Source organism: Cetorhinus maximus, chromosome 5, assembly GCF_964194155.1.
Source record: "Cetorhinus maximus chromosome 5, sCetMax3.hap1.1, whole genome shotgun sequence".
Taxonomy (NCBI): Eukaryota; Metazoa; Chordata; class Chondrichthyes; order Lamniformes; family Cetorhinidae; genus Cetorhinus; species Cetorhinus maximus.
The window spans coordinates 127,177,908-127,196,153 of record NC_135883.1 but is presented as its reverse complement, the minus strand read 5'-3'; positions in this window follow the sequence as shown (position 1 = coordinate 127,196,153).

Sequence of the window (18,246 nt, the reverse complement as noted above, 5' to 3'; positions counted from 1 at the left end):
CCCACCTGATGACCGGAAAATCCTGGCCAAAGACTCTGCTACCACTGCCTTTTCAGGAAGAGAGTTCCAAAGAATCATAACCCTCTGAGTGAAAAGATTTCATCTCATCTCTGTCTTAAATGGGCGGCCCCTTATTTTTAAACAGTGACCCCTAGTTCTAGATTCTCCCACAACAGGAAACATCTTCTTCACATCCACCCTGTCAAGCCCCCTCAGGATCTTATACGTTTCAATCAAGTTGCCTCTTACTCTTCTAACCTCCAGCGGATACAAGCCCAGTCTGTCCAACCTTTTCTCATAAAACAACCACCCATTCCAGGTATTAGTCTGGTAAACCTTCTCTGAACTGTTTCCAATGCAGTTACACCCTTCCTTAAATAAAGTGACTAATACTGTACACAGTACTCCAAATGTGGTCTCACCAATGCTCTGCATAACTGAAGTATAGCCTCCTTACTTTTGTATTCAATTCCCCTCGCAATAAACGATCACATTCTATTAGCTTTCCTAATTCCTTACTGTAATTGCATACTAGCCTTTTGTAACTCATGCATTAGGACACCAAGATCCCTCTGGACCTCAGAGCTCTGCAATCTTTCACCATTTAGATAATATGCTTCTCTTTTATTCTTCCTGCCAAAATGGACAAATTATCGCTGTATCTTTCTGACAAGCTCCCATTATTTCTTCCTTTATACTCCATCCTACCATGTGGGTACTATTAGGAGGCCTGTACAGTACTTCCACAAGTGACTCCTTGCCTTTATTATTTATTATCTCTACCCAAACCGCTTCTACACCCTGGTTTCCTGAACTTAGATCATCCCCCTCTATTGTGCTAATACCAACATTAATTAACAGAGCCATCCTTCCACCTTTTTCTAGCTTCCTGTGTTCCTAAATATCATATACCCTTCAACATTCAGGTCCCAATCAATGTTATCCTGCAGCCATGTCTGTAATAGCTATCAGAACGTAGTTATTTATTTCTATTTGAGCTATCAGTTCATCTGTTTTGTTTCCAATGCTACGTGCATTCAGATATAAAACCTTAGTTTTGTCCTTTTATGAATTTTGCAACCTCTAGCCTTAACTGCTGATTTACTAGTAGATTTTTGCTTTCTATTCCTTCCTGTCATAGTCTATCTATCGTTTCCCATATTAGTACCTTTCCCTCTTGCCTTGCCTCCACTCTTTAATTCATCACATCTTCTCAAATTTGATCCCTTGACCCCACTACTTAGTTTAAAATCCCCTCTACTTCCCTAGTTATGTGGCTCACTAAAACACTGGTCCAAGCACAGTTCAGGGCCAGGATTTTCGGGTGGTCAGGTGGGCTTGGCAGGCGGGCCCGGGAGCGGTCGGGAAGCTGCCCGCAATTGGGCTCCGACCGCGATTTCACACTGGCTGGCCAATTAACAGCGCCGCCAGGGTGAAACGTGCACTGCAGCGCTCAGCGCCGCCACGGTGGGAGCGGGAGGAGTGCAAGCGCTGAAGTTCACGCATGCGCGAGGGTGCGCACAGTAAAAGCTCCCTGGGGCACAGAGCTGCCTCAGGGAACTGAAAGTTTATAAAATTAAAAATTGAAAACTTAAGCAATGTTAAAAACATGTCCCCTCATGTGACTCTGTCACATGAGCAGGGACCCGTTATGAATGAAATTTTAAAATTTTAATTTAATTTCTATTTGCTGCTGGAAACCTCATCCTGTCTGTGGATGAGGTTTCCTAAAAAAATCCAAAGGCTGCTTGGCCTTTTCGCCTGCCGGCCAATCGTAAGGTTGGATGGGCTGCGAAAAATTTCATTGAAATATTACTTTGTTAACTTAATAGGCCTGTAAATTGTCGGCTGGCACTCTGCCAACTCCCGTGCGCACCCGTGGACCAAAATATCGTGCAAGTGTGCGATCACAATGGGGCGCTCGCCCGACATCATCACACATCATTTTACGCTCCCAGCATAGATAGTCCCAGTGGTACAGCCCTCACTTTCCCCAGTACTGGTGCCAGTATCCCAAGAATTGGAATCCACTTCTACCACGCCAGTCTTTGAACCCTCACTCATTCCTCTAATCTTATTTGCCTTTTGCCAATTTGCACGGTATTGATATTGATCAGGCATTGATCCATAGATTATTACCTTTGAGGTTCTGCTTCTTAGTTTGGTGCCTAGCTCCTCATATTGACTCTGCAGAACCTTTTTGCTTGTCCTGTCTATGTAGTTGGTACCTACATGGACCACAACTGGATCCTCCCCCTGCTCCCGCCCCCACTGCCATTTCCTCTCCAGCCCTGAACAAATTATCTGAACCCTGGCACCAGGCAGCCCCCACCACCACCCCCCACAGCCTATTGGAGTCTTACCCTTTGCTGCAGAGAACTGTGTCAATACCCCTCACTATACTGTCCCCTACTACCATCACATTTCTGCTTGCTCCCCCCAGTTGACTGGTTTCCTGTACCACAGTGCCATGATCAGTTCGCTCATCCACCCTGTAGCTCCCACTCAAATTCAAACAAGCTGAAAGATTCTCAAACTTGTTGGAAAATTGAAAAAGCTGAGGCTCCTGCACTCCTGTCCTCTGGGTCCCCTTACCTGCCCCACTTGCAGTCACGTACTCTTGCCCCTAACCACTGACCAAATTAGAAGATCCTATCCTCGGGGTTGTGAGCCCCTCCTGGTACAAAGTGTCCCGGTAACTTTCCCCCTCCGTGATGCATCGCGGTGTCTGCAGCTCGGCCTCCAGCTCGATGACTCTCAGCTGAATCTCTTTGAGCACAAACATTTACTGCGAACATGTTTGCCCTGGATTACACTGGCATCCAGGAGCACCAATTTGCACCAAGCCCCGACACATCACCTGCCATGCCATCCTTAATATGTTTAATTAAGTAATTAAAGTATGTAATGAATTAATGAAGGATTTATTTAATTATTTTATTTAACTAACTATTTTCCTTTTCCTTATATATTTTATTTACCACTAATTGCTATACTAATTTAAACCTTAGTAATAGAATAGACCTTTCCCGCTTGAAATAAAATATTTAAAAATCTACGTTATTTTCCTAATTTCCAGCTATTTCCATACTCTCCCGTAGAGCAGTTGCTCACCAGCCAACCAACTTACAGCTTTCCTATGATTTCATGATTTGATTTTGTTTTCAAACTCGGTGTTCTCAGCAGCTTTTACAGCTCCAGTCCGGCTGAGTATTTATCTTCCTCCCTCTCTCCGGTGTGTTCCTATTAGGTCCGCTCTGTCTCTCTCTCTCCCAGGTAACTGCAGGCTCTGAGTATTTATCTCTCTTTCCCTCTCTGTGTGTTCCTAACAGGCCCACTCTGTCTCTCTCTCTCCCAGATACATGTAACCTCAAAGACTTCTTCAGGCCTACCATACTGTAACCAAAACCCTACCACAATCCTCAATGATGTGGGAGCCCAGCACATCAGAGCAAAAGACAAGGCTGAAGCATTTGCTACCATGCTCAGCCAGAGGTGCCAAGTGGTTGATCTATTTCAGGCCCTTCATGAGGTCCCCAGTAACACAGATGCGAGTCTTCAGCCAATTCTATTCACTCCACATGACATCAAAGGATGGCTGAAGTAACCGGATACAGGAAAGCTTATATGTCCTGTCAACATTCCGGCAATAGTACTGAAGACTTGTGCTCCAGAACTTGCCACGCCCCTAGCCAAGCTGTTCCAGTACAGCAGCAACATTGGCATCTACCCAGCTAGGTGGAAAATTGCCCAGGTATGTCCTGCACACCAAAAGCAGGACAAATCCAACCCAGCCAATATCACCCCATCAGCCTATGCTCGATCACCCACAACTCCAGGGTGCAGGCCATCAGGTCCCAAGGACTTCCCAGATTTTAATCCCTTAAATTTCTCCAATACTTTTTCTCTGCTGATATTAATTTCCTCACTTTTTTTAGACCCTAGATTCCCTCTATTTATAGACTCATAGATGTTTACAGCTCAGAAGGAGGCCATTCGGCCCATCTTGTCCGCGCTGGTCAACAAAGATCTGAATACACTAATCCCATTTTCCAGCGCTTGGCCCATATAAAACCATAGAAAAGTTACAGCACAGAAGGAGGCCATTCAGCCCATCTTGTCCATGCCAGCCTGAGGACACCCAGATGCCCTTTCTAATCCCACCTTCCTGCACCCGGCCCATAGCCCTGCAGCTTACAGCACCTTAGGTGCAGATCCAGGTACTTTTTAAAAGAGTTTAAAGTTTCTGCCTCTACCACCAACTTGGGCAGCGAATTCCAGACACCCACTACCCTCCGCATAAAAAGTTCTTCCTCATGTCCCCCCTACACCTTCTGCCACTTATCTTGAACCTATGTCCCCTGGTTCTAGAATTCTCCATCAAGGGAAACAATTTTATCCTGTCCACTCTATCTATTCACATCATAATTTTGTACACCTCAATCAAGTCACCTCTCAGCCTTCTTTGTTCTAAGGAAAATAACCCCAACCTATCCAATCTCTCCTTATAACTACACTTTTCTAACCCTGGCAACATAATTCTCCCCTATGAATGGTAGGACCCTGGAAGGTACTGAAGATCAGAGGGACCTTGGTGTCCAACATATGGCAATGCAAGTGAATATCTAAATACTTCTTAAATGTTACGAGAGTTTCTGACTCAACCACCCTTTCAGGCAGTGAGTTCCAGACTCCCACCACCCTCTGGGTGAAAAGAATTTCTCCTCAATTCCCCTCCTAGCCTTCCACCTCATGCCTTAAATCTATGCCCCCTGGTTATTGACCCGTCTGCTAATGGAAAAAGTGCCTTCCTATCCACCCTATCTATGCCTCACATAATCTTATACAGTGCCATCAGGTCCCCTCTAAACCTTCGCTACTCCAAGGAAAACAACCCCAGCCTATCCAATCTTTCCTCATAGCTCAGACCCTCCAGCCCAAGCAGCATCCTGGTAAATCTCCTCTGTACCCTCTCTAGTGCAATCACATCCTTCCTATAATGTGGTGACCAGTGCTATATGCAGTACTCCAGTTGTGGCCTAAACAGCATTTTATACAGTTCCAGCATAACCTCCCTGCTCTTGTATTCTATGCCTTGGCTAATAAAGGCAAGTATCCCATATGCCTTCTTAACCACCTTATCTACCTGCCCTGCTACCTTCAGGGATTTGTGGATATGCACACCAAGGTCCCTCTGATCTTCAGTACTTTCCAGGGTCCTACCATTCATAGGGGAGAATTATCTCTCCGCCGGGTGGGCCAGTTGGGAGTGGGCACGGGTGGGCGCGAAGCCGATCGCTGCCCGTGATTGGCTGCGTGCTGTCATTTTGCATGGGCAGGCCAATTAAGGCCCGTTCAGTGTGACGCGCACCCGTGGATGAGGTTTCATGAAAAGTGCAAAGGCTGCTTGGGCTCTTCGCCTGCCCACCGACCTTAAGGTTGGACGGGCAGCCCTGTTAATATCTTTAATTGGTTTATTAATGGCCGTAACAAGCCTTTGACAGTTCGGTGGGCATGCAGCTGACTCCGATGTGCGCCTGCCGAACGGAAGATCAGAATGACGTGGGCAACATCAGGACACATGCCTGATGTCACCACGCATCATTTTATGCATCGGATTGCAGGGCCCGCCCCCGCACACCGAACAGAAAATTCTCCCCATGGTGTAACCCCTTGCCTTGTTAGCTCTCCCCAAGTGCATTACCTCACACTTTTCCGGGTTGAATTCCATTTGCCACCGTTCTGTCCACCTGACCAATCCATTGATATCCTCCTGCAGTTTACAGTTATCCTCCTCACTATTTATCACCCTATCGATTTTCGTGTTATCCACAAACTTCTTGATCATACCCTCTGCATTTAAGTCCAGATCACTTATGTACACCACAAACAGCAAGGGCCCCAGCACTGATTCCTGCAGAACCCCACTGGAAACAGACTTCCAGTCACAGAAACATCCCTCTACCATCACCCTCTGCTTCCTGCTTCTCAGCCAATTTTGGATCCAACGTGCCACTTTGCCTTGGATCCCATGGGCTCTTACTTTCTTGACCAGTCTGCCATGAGGGACCTTATCAAAAGCCTTTTTCTGGTATGCATTGTCCATAGATCACCAGGAAGAATTTTTTTTGCTCCTGCTGCTCCTCCTCATTATTAACTTCCTTTTCTTTATCAGCCTCCGCTCTCTGTTACTGTGATGGATTTGCTGGAAAGCGTTGCATAAGCTAAGAATCATAGGGGAGGAGTTTTCCCTCGTTGGGCTGGCTCGGCAGGGGCAGGCGGGGGCAGTCAGCTTAATTAAGGCCTACCCAGTGTGAAACGAATGTGGCAGTGCTCAGCGCTGCCTGTGTGTGTGGGGGGGTGGGGGGTGGGGCGGGGGGGGGGGGGGGGGGGGGGGGTGAGGAGGGCGAGAGTGCAAGTTCGCGCGTGTGTGCAGGTGCATCCTGGTAAATCCCTGGGAGACAGAGCAAGGTGATGGGGTAGTGGTATTGTTGCTGGACTAGTTATCCAGTAGATCCAGGGTAAAGCTCTGGAGACCTGTGTTCAAATCCTGCCACAGCAGATGGTGGAGTTTGAATTCAATAAAAATCTGGAATTAAAAGTCTAATGATGTCCACAAAACATTGTTGTAAAAACCCATCTGGTTCACTAATGCCCTTTAGGGAAGGAAATCTACTGTTCTTGCCTAGCCTGGCCTACATGTGACACCAGATCCATGACAATGTGGTTGACTCTTAAATGCTCTCTGACAAGGGCAATTAGAGAGGGCCAGTGATGCCCACATCCCATGGAAAAAATAAAAGTTTTTAAAATGTCACATGAGCAGGGCCATGTTATTAATGAAATGTTAACATTTTTATTTAATTTTTAATAGCTGTTGGAAACCACAATCAGCCCTAAAAAATGCAAAGGCCGCTTGGCCTTTTCGCCTGCCCGTAAGGTTGGACAGGCAGAGAAAAATTTATTTCATTTATAACTTTAAGGACCTTAATAGACCTTTTAATTGTCGGCAGGCACACTGCCGACGCCCACGCGCGCCCGCCGACCGAAATATCGCGCAAGTGTGCGATGGCATTGGGTCACTCGCTCGACGGCATCGTGTGTCATATTATGCTCAGTTGGGTCGGGCGCTTGCCCGCCCAACGAGTGCTTTATTCTGGCCATAAACTAAAGCACAAAGCAGGATTGCTCTCAGTTTTATTGGTATTCTTCAAATTGGCCAGTTGATGTCACTCTCGTCAAGGAGTCGGCATTCAAATTCTCACTATTTTAATTAAGGAAAATGTTGTTGTAATTGGTATTGTCTTTAGATGTTGGAGTAAAGAAGCTATGTGGGTGTACATTCTTCACTACATCAATTGCACGTTATGCCTGATCAGAGGCTGCTTGATGGTGCCTCCTGGTTTAAAATATTAAAAGTTCATATTTTGATTTTACATCAATGAAAACATATGCAAAAAGCAAAACTAACCAACAATAACTTATCCATCATTTTACTTATTAATGAATTATGTTTACTAAATTGCATTCAGTTTATAAATATTAACTGCTTTCCAGTTTTTATTTGATGATTTGATAAGAACACTCCACAGTTCAGACACAGAGTATTACTTGTTCCAAGGACAAATAAACCATGGAGCTGAATACTTAAAAGTAAACATAAATGTTTATTCAGCTTGACTTAGCTTTGAGTAGTGGTTTGAGGAGTGGATTTATCAGTTGTTCTATTCGTCTTTTGCTGTGAGATCCACTTACGGGGAAGAATTTTGCCGTTGGCGGGCAGGGGGCGGGACCCGCTCGCCGACGCTTAAATGACGCGAGAAGACGTCGGACGGAACCCCCGACGTCATCCCGCCCCATTTAAATTTTCAGGAAGGTGGGGGCGCAGCAAAATCAGCTGTGCACCCGCCGACCTGTCAATGACCACTTGAGGCATTGACAGAATCAATTATACAATTAAAGGACCTGCCCGTCCAACCTTAAGGTTGGCGGGCAGGCCAGGAGCCCCAGCGGCAACTAGAAAAAACATGAAACCTCATCCAGCGGCGAAATGAGGTTTCATGTAGGGTTTTAAAAATTGTAATAAAGTTGTTATGAAAATTATGAACATGTCCCAACTCATTGTCACATGAGGGGACATGTAAGGGATTTTTCTTTTCTCTATTTTTAATAGTTTTAAAAGTTGAGGTGATCTCCCTGAGGCTGCACTTAGCCTCAGGGAGATGAGTGCGCTCTTTCATGCGCATGTGCGAAAGAGCACACTCTCGATTTTAGGGATTCCCCCCCCTCCCGCACAGGGAGCGCATAGCGCTTCCCGGCGGACGTCACGCTGGGTGGGCCTTAATTGGCCCGCCCACGTAAAATGGCAGCATGGCCCTAATCGCTGGCAGCCCTTGGCTCTGCGCCTTCCCACGATTGGGTCAGGCCCACCTGTCTGATGCATGGAAAATTCAGCCCATGGAATTAAATGGTCTGTTCCATTCCGTCTTGTGGCAAGATGTTTAGTGTGACCACATGCCTCATCTGAAAGTGCAGCTGACAGCAGGATCTCATTGTGGGGCTAACTTTCCACAAGGTTCATGCTGACATTGTCCAAGTGTGCTAAAGCGTGGTAATTTTGTGTGATAGCTTGAACGGAACAATTGTGAATCGTTTCCTCTCCAAAAATTGTTTAACACAAAATAATGCCTGGATCCAGCAACTTTTTGGGTTGTTAGGCGGAAATTAATTAGAATTTTCTCAAATCACTGACTTGACTTCAGCTACACGTAGTGTTAATAATATCCAGAATGTGTGGAAGTTCACTGGACACGTATAGATGAAGGAGACCATTCAGTTGAATTAATTTATCCTGTTAAAACAACCTTACATTTTCCTATTGCATCATCTGGTTGCTACCCTAACTGGCCACCGTTGCACCATGACCTCTCCTGCAGTAACTAGATTTGTTGTCCCTCCCACCTGTCAATCAACCACCGTGTGACGTGGCTGCAGAGGCTTCGACCAATAAGCTTCTTGCTCGGACTATGCTTTGGGGCGGGGCTTTTTTCCGACAGTGAGATGGCGGCAAGCATGTGAGTATCTCTACATGTGTCCTGAATAAAATTTAAGCCTTTTTGCACCAAACCTGTTCCCCCCTTCAAGTTGTTACATTTGGCGATGAGGATAAATCTGACCTCTTTTGCATACTTTGCCCTGGTTGCTCGGCCCACGATTGCGGGGATCCCAGAAAGTGCAGGAAACTCAGAGCGCAGAGAGCTGACAGCGGCAGACAGCTCCGAAGATTAAAATAGACGGGACCGGCAGAATTCAAGAAGAAGAAGAAGAGTTCCTGCAGCGTTTTCTTTAAAAGAGGGCTCCGTTTGCCAGTGAACCCACCAAGGTCCCGAAAAGCGCAGGAAGATCGCAGAGCCAGAACTGACAAGCTGCTGACAGCCTGAGGTTTGAGAAAACGGCCACTCTTAAAGCGGTAACCGCATTTAAAGCGGTAAACGCAAGAGAAAGGAAAACAGTCAGCACCTGCAGAGGCAAAAAGAAAAAGACGTACCAATCATGCAGTTGTTCGGGAGGATTGATCCGTACGATGCAGACGCAGAGGATTGGAGTCAGTATGTCGAGAGACTCTGTTTCTCTTTCGTTGCGAATGAAATCACTGATGAAGATAAATGTAGCGCTATCCTGCTGAGTTTGTGCATAACCTTATCAGAAACTTCACTGCCCCGGATGCGCCCAGTACTAAGTCGTACAATGAGTTGTTAATGGAGCTTGTGAAGTCGCATTTTCAGCTAAAACCGTCTGTAATTATGCAGCGCTTCAAGTCCAACACGAGAGTTCACGCTCCTGGGGAATCTATTGCTACCTTTGTGGAGAACCTGAAACAGCTGACTGAGTACTGACCGAGTTTGGGGATGCCTTGAATGATATGCCGCGGGACAGGCTTATATGCGGGGTGAATGATAACGCCATACAAGGCCATTTGCTCACTGAATCGGATATTGATTTCAAATGTGCCCTGGAACTTTCTCTTGCTATGGAGAGTGCCGGAAAAGATTCTCAGGATTTGCAGCACGTGAATAATGGAGCAGTGCACCATGTTAGGCAGAAACCTGCCGCTGAGCATAGTGCAAAAAGTGGCACGGCAGATTTTCAGCACCATTCTCTGTCTACGAACAACGAGTCAGGAAGACAAATTACAATGCGTCAGCTGACAAGATTCGCATTTTCTACAGATGTGGCGGGAATCATGGAGCAGACGTATGCAGATTTAGAGAGGCAGAGGGCAACTATTGCCACAAGAAATGACACCTGGCTAGGCAGTACAGAACAAAAAATAAACAAACAGCAAAGCAGAGAATGAATCTGATTGAGTCAACTGACACTGCAGAAGCTGATGCTGCTGATGTATACTCTCTGTATCGTGTGACTACCATCAATCTGAGCCCATTGCAGTGACAGTGCAGGTGAATGGCAAACACCTGCAGATGGGGGCGGGCACCAGTGCTTCAACTACTGATGTTGGGGAGCACATGTTCAAGTTCCTCAGTGAAGTGAGTAAACCATTGACACTGGAGCGCATATCCGCCAAACTGAGAACTTACACTGGGAAGCCCATTCATGTTAGAGGCATTGCTGCTGTTCCAGTCCATTACAAACAGCAGACAGCCCATCTTCCTGTGATAGTCGTAGAGGGGGAGGGATCCAGCCTTTTGGGTCGAGATTGGGCTGCAGAAAATAAAACTAGACTGGTCAGAAATATTCCATTTGATATCCGATGGAACTCCAGAGCTCTTGAAGAAATATGACACTGTTTTTCAAGATGAATTAGGAGAACTGAAGGGCATGCAAGCTAAAGTACATATCGATCCCCAGGCAACACCACGTTTCTTCAAGGCCAGGCCCCTGCCTTACTCACTAACAGAAAAAGTGGAAGCACGGTTGTGTAGGTTGGAAAACCTGGGAATAATTCAGCCTGTTCGGTTTTCTGCGTGGGCTGCAGCCATCGTCCCAGTTGTCAAGCGAGACCAGACCATACGTCTATGTGGTGACCACAAGCTGACAGTCGACAGAGCAGCAAAGTTAGCCCATTCCCAAAATTGATGACTTGTATGCCAAGTTAGCAGGAGGCAAGTCATTTACAAAGCTGGGCGTGAGTCATGCCGATCAGCAGTTGGAATTGGACAGCAAGTGAAGGGAATACGTGACAATCAATACTCTCAGAGGCCATTACCAGTATGCCCGGTTGCCTTTTGGAGTTTCCCCCGCTTATGCCATTTTTCAGCGAACCGTGGAGAGTCTCTTGCGGGGACTTCCCTGTGTGGTCGTGTATTTAGATGACGTCCTCGTCACTGGGCTGACTGAAGCTGAATATTTAGCCAACCTTGAGGAAGTGCTGAAAAGATTCCTGGAAGCAGGTGTGCGCTTGAAACAAGAAAGATGAACATTTCTGGCATCTAAGGTAACCTACCTGGGCCACAGAGTGGACGTTATGGGCCTGCTTCCTGTTGAAGACATGGTCCAAGTCATTTAAGATGCACCATCACCCTCTAATGCGACAGAGCTTAATTCATTCCTGGAGATGATAAATTATTTCATCTGTCTCTTACCTAATCTGTCCACTGTGCTTGCACCACTCCGTCTGTTACTGAGGAAGAGCCACCGCTGGTCGTGGGGTTTATAGCAAGAAAAAGCCTTTGGAGCAGCAAAGAAACTGCATCAGTCGCTATGCTTGTTGGTACATTATGACCCAGCTAAAGAGCTAGTGCTGACGTGTGATGCTTCTCCCTATGGCCGAGGAGCCATATTGTCACATAAAATGGAGGATGAGTCAGAAAGGCCCATCAGCTATGTTTCAAGAACACGCTCCCAACCTGAAAAGGGCTACTCCCAGCTGGAGAAGGAAGGGCTGTCGGTTGTGTTTGGTGTCAAGAAGTTTCACCAATGCCTGCACGGGCGGCATTTCGCAATTGTGTCTGACCATAAGCTGCTGGCAGGTTTGTTCAGCGAAGACAAAGCTATCCCACCTATCCCACCAGCGAGAATCCAGCATTGGGCCCTAACGCTATCAGCTTATGGGCAGAATTTTACACCTCGGGCGCACCCAGCCCGATCGGGTGTGAAATAGCGCGAGGGGACGTTGGGTGAGCGTCCTGTCGTCACCCCACACGCGCGCAATCTTCAGATCGACAGGGTGCACGGGTATCGAAGCCGCACACGCCATCAATTAAAAGGCCGCTTAAGGCCATTAAAAAGGCAATTGATCCTGATTTTACGTTGCCCATGCGATTACGTGCTCATCGCATGGGCAAAATGGGAAGGCGGGCAGCCCACATTTTGCAAAGCCTCATATCCGAGGGTGGGATAAAAAGGGTCAGGAGCATTGCCAGTGTGAGTAATGAGGAATTTAAGAGATTGTTTGCTGCTGCTTGCTTATTTGAATTTGACAGCTTCATCTCTGTTCTGAGCTTCATTCTTAGCATTTCCAGGCTTCATTTCAGGTCTCATTGGTGTCTCCAAGGCCCCCTGAGGATTCAGACCGAGTGGACCTTTCCAGGTATCAGACAGCCTTCTGTTACCCTGGTAATGGGGATTGTGGTCTCCGCTGGAGGCACCACCTCTGAGGAGGAAGAGAGGAGCAGAAGGGAGAGGAGGCCAGGTGTCCCACTGCAGCTTCCAAAAGAGCGGCCTGTGGGAGGAGAGGTGCAGGCACAAGAGGAGCAGGGCCAGCAGGTAGTCCAAGGCAGAAGGGGCTGCATAAGACGCCACTATGCTGCATTCACCAGTTTTCAAGGGCGCCTCAGCATGGAGGCACATGAACTCTGAGTGGGCCGGCAGCTCTTCAGGGTGGGCTACCATCCTCCACTGGACAGCAACTCCAGCAGTGGGCGGCCTGTTAATTGGCTGCCACTTGAAAAATGCTGCCCCAGGGTCAGTTGCCGCTTTCAGCCACAGCAGGGAGACTGCTGCCTCTGCCAAAAAAATTGGCCTCATGTCAACAGTGATCCCAATGCTGAGACCTGGGGCACCCCACACACTATCTCCCCCTCCCGACCCACACTCTGAAATTACCCTTCTAACCACTGTTGTTTTTCACCATTAATCCACTTTTACATCCCCACAAGATTGAATTTCTTTGAGAACCTTTTATGTGGAATTTTATCAAATTTTGGGACCCTGAGTACGGAGCGTTGTAAGGTTGCAACAGCCAATTTGGATTGTCACTTCCTCAAATAAATCAAGGAGCTTGTTCTGCTAAGTATTAGGGCAGTTACTAAGTTATTAAGAAACAGTTACATTGTGTAATGTAATGGAAGGTGGAAGGATTGGTAATCTGGAAGGATAAGGTCAAGATGGAACAAAGAACCTTATTTAACTGAACCTATTGTGATTAAAACCAGTGGAGGAAGCCAGTGATCTAGGATGAACATTGAGACACTGAAAGCATCAGGGGTGTGGAGGGGCCATGGGAGATATGGGAAGGTTGGGGGACTATGAGGGAGCATGGGGGTGGTGGTTGAGGGTGAGGGCTGGGGCGCATGCACAGAACTAGACTGATGTTGCGGTGAATGGAGGCAGGACTTCCAATCTGCCCACCTTGGCATCCAGCTGTCTCCATTTCCACACGGGCCTGCGGCCCAACCCCACCATCCTGCAATGAAAATAGTGTGGGTGGGCACTGCCGGGCAGGAGACAGGGTTGTGATGTCAGGAGATGGCCCAACATGAGATTCCTGCCTTGAGGATGAAGATCCTGGGCCCTGATGTCTCACATGGTACCATTAACAACCTTTTGGACGCGAGAGAAACCTGCCACTTGGTAACACTGTATGTATGTCCTGTCAAGCTGATGTCCCCTTCCCATCCAGAAAGCGATGGAAGGAAAACATTTCCACAGGGTTTTCCTAACCTTTGACCAAGGTTATGGTGGGAGATAGGGTGGGAAATATCAAGCAATACAACTTGCACTTACTCGATATGTGTAAGGGCACTGCACACTGCCAGATGTCCTCTGGAGTCGATTTGGTTCAGTAGCCTGAATTGTCATTTCTATGGAATGAATGTTGCCAGGGAATCAGAAGTTCAAGTTTTCAAAGTTTTCTCTGTCACACATGTACAGGACTGCCATGAATTCACACTGTAGATCACCAACAGTACATGTGAACCATCCTGAACCAACGTTTACCATTATTTCAACAGGAGGAGCAAATCCATCCAGATGTTATCTGCAGATCACTCTGCCTCAAATGTACCACCATATGACAGCCTGTTTCACAAAGTAGGTCAGCGACATCAGGTTGACTCCCACGTGTCCAGGAATGTTTGAACAGGTCTCTAAATATAGGTCCTAGGAGAAGTGACTGATGTGAACAAAATACCTCAGGTGTATGTTGGCATCGAAATCATGTAGCTCGGGAATCCATGACCACTTTGTGCGGTGCAATTTTAGTGCCAGCAGCAACCAAGAATAATGAGGGGAAGTATTGACGGGAAAAATAAACAAAAAATGGTGTTGGACAACCTTGAAATAGAACCAACTGCTACCTGAACCAGAGTGTATCAGATGTAATTGACTATACAAAGGGATGAATTTTTCAGCATGAATAGGGCAGTAGGCAGGCTGCTTCAGAAGGTTCAATGGACTCAAATCCTGGATGAGGGGCTTACCTTAGGACGAAAGGCTGAACAGGTTGGGCCTATACTCATTGGAGTTTAGAAGAATAAGAGATGATCTTATTAAAACATATCAGATCCTGAGGGGGTTTGATAGGGTAGATACCAGGAGGATGTTTCCACTTGTGCAAGAGATCAGAACTAGGGGACAAAGTTTAAGAATAAGAGGTCTCCCTTTTAAGAAGGAGATAAGGAGAATTCATTTTTTCTCAGAGGGTCATTAGTCTGTAGAATTCTCTAGCCCAGAGAGCAGTGCAGGCTGGGTCATTGAATTTATTCAAGGCATAGTTAGACAGATTTTTGATAGACAATAGAGTTAAGGGTTATGGGGGCCAGACAGGAAAGTGAAGTTGAGACCACAAATAGATCAGCCATGACCTTATTGAATGGCAGACCAGGCTTAAAGGGCTGAATGGCCTACTCCTGCTCCTAAGTCCTATGTTCCTATGCTTTCAAGAAAAAAAACTACTACTCGGTTACCACCAGAATCAAGCCTAGTTTGATTTTCGAGCAGGTCTAGAAATGGGCTACCTGTGCTCTAGCCCAAAACAAGGCGAAACTGTATGCAGCCTACTTGTGTAGTGTTGTAGCTTTTTCAGATGATTGTTCGCCTCAGGACACTCAGATGAGTAGAGCACATTTTGTCTGTAGCAAACCAGAGAACTTAAGTTACTTTTCTTGGAGCAGATTAAGGAAAAACATGGGGCAGAATTTTCTACCTGTCAGAGGGGGTTGTGCGGGCACGTTTGCGGGCAGGCGGGTTCCCGATCAGTGCCCCCAATTTTACGTTGGCGGGCCAATTAAGTCCCACCCAATTAAGTCTGCCCTGAAGCGCTGTACGCTCCCTGTACAGGCGGGGATGGGGATTCCCTGAGCAGGTCAGTGCACTCATTTGCGCATGTGCACAAAAGAGCCCACAGATCTCCCTGAGGCAAAGTGCTGCCTCAGGGAGATCACTTCAACTTTAAAAACTGTGCTGAACGGAGAAAAAAAAAATTATTGACGTGCCCACTCATGTGACACTGTCCCACGAGCTGGGACATGTCAATTACTTGAATGTTAAAACTTAATAAATATTTTTAAAACCCTCACGAAACCTCATCCCGCCCGTGGATGAGGTTTCATGTTTTTTTGGAAGCCCATCTGGGCTCCCGGCCTGCCCACCAACCGTAAGGTTGGACAGGCAGCCCTGACAATGACCTCAATTAGGTAATTAAAAGGCCTTAATAGGCCTTTGAATGTTCGGTGGTTGCTGCGCGCCCGCCGAACTGAAAATCTAAATGACGCGGGGTGGCATCGGGACGCACGCCTGACATCACCCCGCGTCATTTTAAACGTCGGCGTGCAGGTCCCGCCCCCGCACGCCAACCGGAAAACTCTGCCCATAGTAATATGCAAAAGTGTATACAATGTGACAATGTGGTCTTGGTTAAAAGTGCCTTTAATGTCTGTACTCACTTGTAAACATGCAGTTAAATTTGGAAAATTCTGGGAATGCCTATGGGCCCTGACAACATCCCAGCTGTACTGCTGAAGGCTTGTGCCCCAGAGCTGGCTGTGGCTCTAGCCAAGCTGTTCCAGTACGGTTTCAACTCTTGCGTCTACCCCACAAAGTAGAAAATTGCCCATATAATATAGAAATGTAAAGTAAAAACAGAAAATGCTGGAAATATTCAGCAAGTCAGGCTGGATCCATGGAGAGTGAAACAGAGTTAGTATTTCAGCAGGGTTCTGATGAAAGAGCACCAACTTGAAAAATTGGACCAGATTTTAACTCCCAGTCCTATGTACCTGCCTTGGGAAAAAGTGCCCCGAATAGCACAGTTTTTACTCCGGGTTCAGAGGTGCGGGGGTGCGGGCAGCGCAGGATGGAGTTGGGCCCACCATCCCTGAATGTAGATTGGAGGGGGCCACAGGGCCAGCCAAGTACCGAGGTGGGGGGTGTGGGGGGTGGTGCTGGGTGAGGAGGGTGGTGGGTGTCTTTAAAAGACTCACCTCAGTTCTCTAGGACTTCGCCTGAGTTGTTTTGTTAAATACTGGGCCCTCTAGCCCTCACTGCTCACATCCCATCATCCCCCTCCATCCATTCCCCATGCCCCATCCGTGCCAACTCATGTCCCATACCCATCCCAATGGCCCTTTATAGTCTGCTTGCCAACTTAATGCCAACCCATGTCCCCCACCCACCATCCTTTGCTCTTACACCATCCATGCCAACTCACCCAGTATCCTCCATGGGCTGACGTCAAGAACAATATTGAGAGGAAACAAAATAAAGGTATAAATATCTATTATAGCCTTCACTATAGTAAAAAGAACCCTCCCATTTATGAAAGCCCATTCAAAACTTTAAAGGTTGCTCAAATATGTAATCCCTTATCAAAACAAACAGACTTGTATTCATAACCCCACATTAAAGACAGTTAATTATTTAATACCATTTTTGAGCTGTCAATAAAACTGTGAACTTTCAATGTCCCTTGCTGGGATAATTGTAGGTTGTGGAAATCAGCTAAGCATTAATAATGATAGCCTTTGAGCTAATGTAAGCAAACAACTATTGTAACTGCTAGAACAGATTTTTTTCAACTCTCACTGACACAGGCAGGCTAGTTTTTTTTTATTCTAAAAGGTTGGGGATTTAAATAACTTGACACTTGACAGTTCTGAATATCTTGTCCACACTCTACGAGCATTTATGTCTCCTCCATAAATTATTAAATCCCACACTGCGAATAAAGCCCTTGCTGCAGCAAAAATGGGATCTGGTTGAATTCAGCACTGAGTTCAAATGGCCCTGCAGAGTATGGGTTTTCCTCATGTGTAAGTCATACTCTGCCCCCTTTCCACTACCAGCGAGAATGGAATCTGTTAGAAATTGGGGCAAAACTTCTGGATCGGAGTACTGTTCACCATTTTTAAAGGCCAGGGCATCTCCAAATCACTGCACACATCTGGCCCATTAACTCTGTTTCTCTCTCCATGGGTGCTGTCAGATCTGCTCAGTATTTCCAGTAATTTATATTTTTATTTCAAACTTCCAGCATCTGCATTTTTTTGTTTATTTTTTCACGGGATGTGGGCATCACTGGGAAGGCCAACATTTGTTGCCCATCACTAACTGTCATTGAACTGAATGGCTTGCTAAGGAATATCAGAGGGCATTTAAGAGTCAACCACATCACTGTGGGTCTGGGTCACATGTAGGCCAAACCAGGTAAGGATGGCAGATTTCCTTCCCTAAAGAACACCAGTGAACCAGATGGGTTTTTACAACAATCGATGATAGTTTCCCGGTCACCATTACTGTGACTAGCTTTTCAATATCTTTTGCTTTTACATTAATAGAAAATTACCCAGGTGTGTCCTGCCCACCAAAAGAAGGACAAATCTAATCTGGCCAATTAGTCAGTTATCGCCCCACATTCTACTCTCATTCATCAACAAAGTGATAGAATGTATCATCTACAGTGCTGTCCAGCTACAATTACTCAGCAAAAGCCTGATTGTTGATACTCAGTTTGGGTTCCATCAGGAATATTCAGCCCGAGGCCTCAATTTGGATTTGATTCAAACATGG